The 10,244-nt window shown below is 43.6% G+C and overlaps 1 protein-coding gene across 3 annotated transcripts in view; it reads left to right on the top strand.

Annotated features, from left to right (window-relative positions):
• Positions 1-10,244, top strand: part of LOC142907920 (uncharacterized) — a 145,547-nt gene that overhangs the window by 57,390 nt on the left and 77,913 nt on the right. The gene's annotated exons all lie outside the window — the stretch shown is intronic.

The raw sequence follows: 10,244 nt of genomic DNA, 5'->3' as shown, positions 1-10,244 counted from the left end.
TGCGGTGTGTAAACATCGCCACTAGGGAGACAAAGGCGGCCGGGCGTGGTGTTGGCCACCCACCCCCTCGTGTGCCGTCCCACCCTTAATAGGTGCTCGCTAACACCACTTGCCTTACAGTCTGTTAAGGCTATACAGGGCATCTTCGTCTTTATGTTAGGTGCTCACTAACAGCACTTGCCATGACGTTCTGTGCAGGCTATAACGGGGGATCTTTGTCTTTGTGTTGGGAGCAAGTTTGAGTGGCGTGTAGCCGTGGGAGCTGAACGGGCGCGTGCTGCTACTGACAGTCGTTGACTACGGTGGGACAGACGCTGATAGACACACACAGACAAGACAGGCGGACAGACACAGACAAGAGGAACACAGAGAGAGAGACGACAAAGACAGAGAGACAGGCAGAGAGAGACAGGCGAACAGAGACAGACGGACAGAGAGATACTCTTTGGTTCTATTGGGTAAAGTCACGTAGGTAAAAAATAAAATAACAAAAATCACGACGTTTCGGCCACAACACAAGCGGCCTTCATCAGGTGAAGGGACGAGACTGTCTGGAGGACAGCGCTGGAGTGAAAAAAGCCACGCTCAGATCACGACCTTTAAGCTGTGTGAGAAGAAACAAAGTGCCTTGACAAAGGAATTAGCATATAATTTAGCATTGAAATGGCTGAGTGATTAGCTTGTGACTGGTCACAGAAATGGCTATGTTAAAGCATACACATCCGCAAAGGCACCCCTTGACAAAGGAATTAGCATAGAATTTAGCATTGAAATAGCTAAGTTAAAGTATACACATCCGCAGAGGCACCCCTTGACAAAGGAATTAGCATAGAATTTAGCATTGAATAGCTGAGTGATTAGCTTGTAACTGGTCACAGAAATAGCTATGTTAAAGTCAGAGCATATACATTCACCGAGGTACCTAGTACAAATCAAACAGGATAATTTAGCGAAACACAACCACGCTCAAATTATATCGTGATCACCCACAGCGTTGTAACAGTGATGATCAGCCACGGCAGAAGAATTCGTTTTGCCGTGTTTCAAATCTGATTTGTGCTCGCGAATTCGGTCAGAGACATGTCACTTTGTCTCCCCGATATAGCAATCACCGCAGGTACAACTCAATTTGTAAACCCCGGGGTACTGTAAGTCAGGAATGACATCCTTCACGGATGGGATCAGATCATGAATTTTGTGTACTGTATTGAACGGGGACCTGGATCTTGTGTTTGTTTAGAATTTTGGAAATCTTTTTAGTAACGCCTGCTATATATGGTAGTGTGATGGTTTTGACCGGAGTATCAAGTGGTTGTTTCTGTATGGAGGGAGAAATAGCTTGGCAGATGGTACGGTCAGAGTAACCATTCCTTTTGAGGGCCAGGTGTACATGTTTTAATTCACTGGTCAGGTGGTGTTGGTCCGAAATGCAATGAGCCCTATGGTATAAAGTTTTGATGAGAGAATTATTTTGGGCTGGGTGGTGGTGGGAATCAGGCTTCAAGTAGGAATCTGTGTGGGTGGGTTTCCTGTAGACAATGCCCCAATGAGCCATCAGGTCTCCTCTCAAACAGAACATCTAAGAATGATAGCTTGCCATCTTTCTCCACTTCCATGGTGAATTTGATGGCGGGATGTCTGGAATTGATGTGGTGTAGGAAAAAGTTCAGAGCTGGGAGGCCATGTGGCCAAATGACGAAAGTGTCATCCACATATCTCTTCCATAGGGAAGGTCTGAGGGTGGAAGTCTGGATGGCGTCTGATTCAAATTTCTCCATGAAAATATTGGCTATCACTGGTGACAAGGCGGATCCCATGGGGGTACCCTCATTTTGTTTGTAGGAGCCATTCCAAGTAAAGTAGGTATTGTTGAGGCAGTGCCTAACCAGTGCAGGTGTGTTGGGATCTAGTCCATGTTGGACCAAATTTTCAATTATATCAATGGTATCAGGTACTGGGACCTTGGTGAACAAAGAGACCACATCGAAGCTAACATGGATATCGTCAGGGGACAGTACAACGTCTTTGACCATAGAGACCAATTGGGCTGAGTTAAGTACTGCTAAGGCGGTCTTGCCAGTGAAAGGCAGCAAGGTATCTGACAGAAAACGGGCTAGTCTATAGGTAGGGGAGTTGATCGTGGATACGATGGGTCGAAGTGGGGTGCCTTCTTTATGAATCTTGGGAAGACCATAGAATCTAGGGGGTCTTGCAGCAGAAGGTTTTAGGGAGGGACGTTTAGTTGGGTCGATTAGGGAGGTCGAACTTGTGATGATCTTGTTGGTTTTTATCGCTAGGCTATTAGTAGGGTCATTTTTTATTTTTGAGTAACTTCCATCGTTGAGTAGATTCTGGATTTTGTTGTATGAATCTTTATCCATAATAACAGTAGTGTTGCCTTTATCGGCTGAGAGGATGACTATATCACTTCTGTTTTTTAAATTCGCGAGTTCAGAGCGTTCATTTTTGCTGATGTTACTAATGGGTTTCTTAGCATTCTTAAGAATAGTGGCTATTTCAGCTCTCGCAACGTCTGCTTGGATGTGTCCTACGCCTTTGAGGGCTACATCGACCTGAGAGATGATATCATCTACTGGTATGTGTTTTGGGGTGACAGCAAAATTTAGTCCCCTAGCTAGTACTGTTTTCAGATTGTCCGAAATCGGGGTGCTACTCTGATTAATGACGATTTTGTTAACATCTAGTTTTGTTATATGTGGAACTGGGTTCTTCTTTGATAGGTGGTTGAATTTAGAAATCAGGTTAGCTTTACATTTGACTGACAGTGACTCGGCCGAAGAAGCAGTCATGTTGTCTACGTGATTCCAATCAGGTGACATTTTTTGTGTTAACATTAAATAAGCTTGTAGGAGAGTCCTGTCTAAAGTATCGAGTTCAAATTGGAGTAGCCTTATCCTCTCTGAGATTAAAGACAGGCTGGCCTTAAGCAGAATCTGTTTAGAATTCGGAGAAGATACAGGCAGAAGTGAGTGTGAAAGCGATGGGTATTACCTTGTGATCGCGGCATCTTTTGTGGGAAGGTCAGCGTCTCGATGAGCTGTGACTTCTTGTCCCGTTGTCTGTTAAAAGCTCTAACAGATAGGTAAAAGCCCTCCCCATAGAGGTTATCAATTCTAGATTAAAAGCTTTGGTGACTGCAAGGATCCATACTCTTTGGTTCTATTGGGTAAAGTCACGTAGGTAAAAAGTAAAATAACAAAAAAAATCACGACGTTTTGGCCACAACACAAGCGGCCTTCATCAGGTGAAGGGACGAGACTGTCTGGAGGACAGCGCTGGAGTGAAAAAGCCACGCTCACATCACGACCTTTAAGCTGTGTGAGAAGAAACAAAGTGCCTTGACAAAGGAATTAGCATATAATTTAGCATTGAAATGGCTGAGTGATTAGCTTGTGACTGGTCACAGAAATGGCTATGTTAAAGCATACACATCCGCAAAGGAACCCCTTGACAAAGGAATTAGCATAGAATTTAGCATTGAAATAGCTAAGTTAAAGTATACACATCCGCAGAGGCACCCCTTGACAACGGAATTAGCATAGAATTTAGCATTAAAATAGCTGAGTGATTAGCTTGTAACTGGTCACAGAAATAGCTATGTTAAAGTCAGAGCATATACATTCACCGAAGCACCTAGTACAAATCAAACAGGAGAATTTAGCGAAACACAACCACGCTCAGACCGCGGACCTTTAAGCTGTGTGCGAGCAAACAAGGTGTCCTGACAAATAAATTAGCATAAAAATTAGCATTTGATTGGCCGATTTTAGAAAAGAGGTGGTGTACGTGCCGGTGGACTTGCCATTTGGCGCGGGGGGGAGGGGGAGTTTACCTTTTCACACCATCAATAGGTAAACTCCCCCTCCCCCCCCCCGCGCCAAACGGCAAGTCCACCGGCACGTACACCACCTCTTTTCTAAAATCGGCCAATCAAATGCTAATTTTCTTAGATGTTCTGTTTGAGAGGAGACCTGATGGCTCATTGGGGCATTCTGTCTACAGGAAACCCACCCACACAGATTCCTACTTGAAACCTAATTCCCACCACCACCCAGCCCAAAAGAATTCTCTCATCAAAACTTTATACCATAGGGCTCATTGCATTTCGGACCAACACCACCTGACCAGTGAATTAAAACATGTACACCTGGCCCTCAAAAGGAATGGTTACTCTGACCGTACCATCCGCCAAGCTGTTTCTCCCTCCATACAGAAACAACCACTTGATACTCCGGTCAAAACCATCACACTACCATATATAGCAGGCGTTACTAAAAAGATTTCCAAAATTCTAAACAAACACAAGATCCAGGGCCGGTTCAATACAGTACACAAAATTCGTGATCTGATCCCATCCGTGAAGGATGTCATTCCTTACTTACAGTACCCCGGGGTTTACAAATTGAGTTATACCTGCGGTGATTGCTATATCGGGGAGACAAAGCGACATGTCTCTGACCGAATTCGCGACCACAAATCAGATTTGAAATGGCAAAACGAATTCTTCTGCCGTGGCTGATCACTGTTACAACGCTGTGGGTGATCACGATATAATTTTCTCCAATACCAAGGTTCTTTGCAAACCCACGGGTTTTTACCAGAGATTTGTTCACGAGGCATTTCACCGGCATGTACACCACCTCTTTTCTAAAATCGGCCAATCAAATGCTAATTTTTATGCTAATTTTATGCTAATTTCTTTGTCAGGACACCTTGTTTGCTCGCACACAGCTTAAAGGTCCGCGGTCTGAGCGTGGTTGTGTTTCGCTAAATTCTCCTGTTTGATTTGTACTAGGTGCCTCGGTGAATGTATATGCTCTGACTTTAACATAGCTATTTCTGTGACCAGTTACAAGCTAATGACTCAGCTATTTCAATGCTAAATTCTATGCTAATTCCTTTGTCAAGGGGTGCCTCTGCGGATGTGTATACTTTAACTTAGCTATTTCAATGCTAAATTCTATGCTAATTCCTTTGTCAAGGGGTGCCTTTGCGGATGTGTATGCTTTAACATAGCCATTTCTGTGACCAGTCACAAGCTAATCACCCAGCCATTTCAATGCTAAATTCTATGCTAATTCCTTTGTCAAGGCGCTTTGTTTCTTCTCACACAGCTTAAAGGTCGTGATCTGAGCGTGGCTTTTTTCACTCCAGCGCTGTCCTCCAGACAGTCTCGTCCCTTCACCTGATGAAGGCCGCTTGTGTTGTGGCCGAAACGTCGTGATTTATTTTGTTATTTTATTTTTTAACTACGTGACTTTACCCAATATAACCAAAGAGTATGGATCCTTGCAGTGACGAAAGCTTTAAATCTAGAATTGATAACCTCTATGGGGAGGGCTTTCACCTATCTGTTAGAGCTTTTAACAGACAACGGGACAAGAAGTCACAGCTCATCGAGACGCTGACCTTCCTCAAAAGATGCCGCGATCACAAGGTAATACCCATCGCTTTCACACTCACTTCTGCTGCTGTATCTTCTCCGAATTCTAAACAGATTCTGCTTAAGGCCAGCCTATCTATAATCTCAGAGAGGATAAGGCTACTCCGATTTGAACTCGATACTTTAGACAGGACTCTCCTACAAGCTCATTTAATGTTAACACAAAAAATGTCACCTTCTGATTGGAATCACGTAGACAACATGACTGCTTCTTCTGCTGAGTCACTGTCAGTCAAATGTAAAGCTAACCTGATTTCTAAATTCAACCACCTATCAAAGAAGAACCCAGTTCCACATATAACAAAACTAGATGTTAACAAAATCGTCATTAATCAGAGTAGCACCCTGATTTCGGACAATCTGAAAACAGTACTGGCTAGGGGACTAAATTTAGCTGTCACCCCAAAACACATACCAGTAGATGATATCATCTCTCAGGTCGATGTAGCCCTCAAAGGCATAGGACACATCCAAGCAGACGTTGCGAGAGCTGAAATAGCCACTATTCTTAAGAATGCTAAGAAACCTATTAGTAACATCAGCAAAAATGAACACTCTGAACTCGCGAATTTAAAAAACAGAAGTGATATAGTCATCCTCTCAGCCGATAAAGGCAACGCTACTGTTATTATGGATAAAGATTCATACAACAACAAAATCCAGAATCTGCTCAACGATGGAAGTTACTCAAAAATAAAAAAAATGACCCTACTAATAGCCTAGCGATGAAAACCAACAAGATCATCACAAGTTCGACCTCCCTAATCGACCCAACTAAACGTCCCTCCCTATAACCTGCTGCAAGACTCCCTAGATTCTATGGTCTTCCCAAGATTCATAAAGAATGCACCCCACTTCGACCCATCGTATCCACGATCAACTCCCCTACCTATAGACTAGCCCGTTTTCTGTTAGATACCTTGCTGCCTTTCACTGGCAAGACTGCCTCAGCAGTACTTAACTCAGCCCAATTGGTCTCTATGGTCAAAGACGTTGTACTGTCCCCTGACGATATCCTTGTCAGCTTCGATGTGGTCTCTTTGTTCACCAAGGCCCCAGTACCTGATAGCATTAATATAATCGAAAATTTGGTCCAACATGGACTAGATCCCAACACACCTGCACTGGTTAGGCACTGCCTCAACAATACCTACTTTACTTGGAATGGCTCCTTCTACAAACAAAATGAGGGTACCCCCATGGGATCCCCCTTGTCACCAGTGATAGCCAATATTTTCATGGAGAAATTTGAATCAGACGCCATCCAGACTTCCACCCTCAGACCTTCCCTGTGGAAGAGATATGTGGATGACACTTTCGTCATTTGGCCACATGGCCTCCCAGCTCTGAACCTTTTCCTACACCACATCAATTCCAGACATCCCGCCATCAAATTCACCATGGAAGTGGAGAAAGATGGCAAGCTACCATTCTTAGATGTTCTGTTTGAGAGGAGACCTGATGGCTCATTGGGGCATTCTGTCTACAGGAAACCCACCCACACAGATTCCTACTTGAAACCTGATTCCCACCACCACCCAGCCCAAAAGAATACTCTCATCAAAACTTTATACCATAGGGCTCATTGAATTTCAGACCAACACCACCTGACCAGTGAATTAAAACATGTACACCTGGCCCTCAAAAGGAATGGTTACTCTGACCGTACCATCCGCCAAGCTGTTTCTCCCTCCATACAGAAACAACCACTTGATACTCCGGTCAAAACCATCACACTACCATATATAGCAGGCGTTACTAAAAAGATTTCCAAAATTCTAAACAAACACAAGATCCAGGTCCGGTTCAATACAGTACACAAAATTCGTGATCTGATCCCATCCGTGAAGGATGTCATTCCTGACTTACAGTACCCCGGGGTTTACAAATTGAGTTGTACCTGCGGTGATTGCTATATCGGGGAGACAAAGCGACATGTCTCTGACCGAATTCGCGAGCACAAATCAGATTTGAAACACGGCAAAACGAATTCTTCTGCCGTGGCTGATCACTGTTACAACGCCGTGGGTGATCACGATATAATTTTCTCCGATACCAAGGTTCTTTGCAAACCCACGGGTTTTTATCAGAGATTTGTTCACGAGGCAATTCAGATCTATAAACACAGACACAATTTCAACCGAGAAGATGGTTTCAAATTAAGCAACCATTGGAAAGATGTTCTAAATCGAACTAAACATTAAACTAATTTCAATGGTACAGTATATTTTTCAAGTAGTGGTACCCCAAACTTTCGCAGCTCTTATAAATTCCCTTTTCACACCATCAATAGGTAAACTCCCCCTCCTCCCCCCCCCCGCGCCAAACGGCAAGTCCACCGGCACGTACACCACCTCTTTTCCAAAATCGGCCAATCAAATGCTAATTTTTATGCTAATTTATTTGTCAGGACACCTTGTTTGCTCGCACACAGGGTTGTGTTTCGCTAAATTCTCCTGTTTGATTTGTACTAGGTGCCTCGGTGAATGTATATGCTCTGACTTTAACATAGCTATTTCTGTGACCAGTTACAAGCTAATGACTCAGCTATTTCAATGCTAAATTCTATGCTAATTCCTTTGTCAAGGGGTGCCTCTGCGGATGTGTATACTTTAACTTAGCTATTTCAATGCTAAATTCTATGCTAATTCCTTTGTCAAGGGGTGCCTTTGCGGATGTGTATGCTTTAACATAGCCATTTCTGTGACCAGTCACAAGCTAATCACCCAGCCATTTCAATGCTAAATTCTATGCTAATTCCTTTGTCAAGGCGCTTTGTTTCTTCTCACACAGCTTAAAGGTCGTGATCTGAGCGTGGCTTTTTTCACTCCAGCGCTGTCCTCCAGACAGTCTCGTCCCTTCACCTGATGAAGGCCGCTTGTGTTGTGGCCGAAACGTCGTGATTTATTTTGTTATTTTATTTTTTACCTACGTGACTTTACCCAATAGAACCAAAGAGTATGGATCCTTGCAGTGACGAAAGCTTTAAATCTAGAATTGATAACCTCTATGGGGAGGGCTTTCACCTATCTGTTAGAGCTTTTAACAGACAACAGGACAAGAAGTCACAGCTCATCGAGACGCTGACCTTCCTCAAAAGATGCCGCGATCACAAGGTAATACCCATCGCTTTCACACTCACTTCTGCTGCTGTATCTTCTCCGAATTCTAAACAGATTCTGCTTAAGGCCAGCCTATCTATAATCTCAGAGAGGATAAGGCTACTCCGATTTGAACTCGATACTTTAGACAGGACTCTCCTACAAGCTCATTTAATGTTAACACAAAAAATGTCACCTTCTGATTGGAATCACGTAGACAACATGACTGCTTCTTCTGCTGAGTCACTGTCAGTCAAATGTAAAGCTAACCTGATTTCTAAATTCAACCACCTATCAAAGAAGAACCCAGTTCCACATATAACAAAACTAGATGTTAACAAAATCGTCATTAATCAGAGTAGCACCCCGATTTCGGACAATCTGAAAACAGTACTGGCTAGGGGACTAAATTTAGCTGTCACCCCAAAACACATACCAGTAGATGATATCATCTCTCAGGTCGATGTAGCCCTCAAAGGCATAGGACACATCCAAGCAGACGTTGCGAGAGCTGAAATAGCCACTATTCTTAAGAATGCTAAGAAACCTATTAGTAACATCAGCAAAAATGAACACTCTGAACTCGCGAATTTAAAAAAACAGAAGTGATATAGTCATCCTCTCAGCCGATAAAGGCAACGCTACTGTTATTATGGATAAAGATTCATACAACAACAAAATCCAGAATCTGCTCAACGATGGAAGTTACTCAAAAATTAAAAAAATGACCCTACTAATAGCCTAGCGATAAAAACCAACAAGATCATCACAAGTTCGACCTCCCTAATCGACCCAACTAAACGTCCCTCCCTATAACCTTCTGCTGCAAGACTCCCTAGATTCTATGGTCTTCCCAAGATTCATAAAGAAGGCACCCCACTTCGACCCATCGTATCCACGATCAACTCCCCTACCTATAGACTAGCCCGTTTTCTGTCAGATACCTTGCTGCCTTTCACTGGCAAGACCGCCTCAGCAGTACTTAACTCAGCCCAATTGGTCTCTATGGTCAAAGACGTTGTACTGTCCCCTGACGATATCCTTGTCAGCTTCGATGTGGTCTCTTTGTTCACCAAGGCCCCAGTACCTGATACCATTAATATAATTGAAAATTTGGTCCAACATGGACTAGATCCCAACACACCTGCACTGGTTAGGCACTGCCTCAACAATACCTACTTTACTTGGAATGGCTCCTTCTACAAACAAAATGAGGGTACCCCCATGGGATCCCCCTTGTCACCAGTGATAGCCAATATTTTCATGGAGAAATTTGAATCAGATGCCATCCAGACTTCCACCCTCAGACCTTCCCTGTGGAAGAGATATGTGGATGACACTTTCGTCATTTGGCCACATGGCCTCTCAGCTCTGAACCTTTTCCTACACCACATCAATTCCAGACATCCCGCCATCAAATTCACCATGGAAGTGGAGAAAGATGGCAAGCTACCATTCTTAGATGTTCTGTTTGAGAGGAGACCTGATGGCTCATTGGGGCATTCTGTCTACAGGAAACCCACCCACACAGATACCTACTTGAAACCTGATTCCCACCACCACCCAGCCCAAAAGAATTCTCTCATCAAAACTTTATACCATAGGGCTCATTGAATTTCAGACCAACACCACCTGACCAGTGAATTAAAACATGTACACCTGGCCCTCAAAAGGAATGG

The sequence above is a fragment of the Petromyzon marinus genome, chromosome 85 (assembly GCF_048934315.1).
Source record: "Petromyzon marinus isolate PM22_M1 ecotype Great Lakes invasive population chromosome 85, UKy_Petmar_22M1.pri1.0, whole genome shotgun sequence".
NCBI classification, from domain to species: Eukaryota; Metazoa; Chordata; class Hyperoartia; order Petromyzontiformes; family Petromyzontidae; genus Petromyzon; species Petromyzon marinus.
This window is presented reverse-complemented; position numbering and strand designations above follow the sequence as displayed.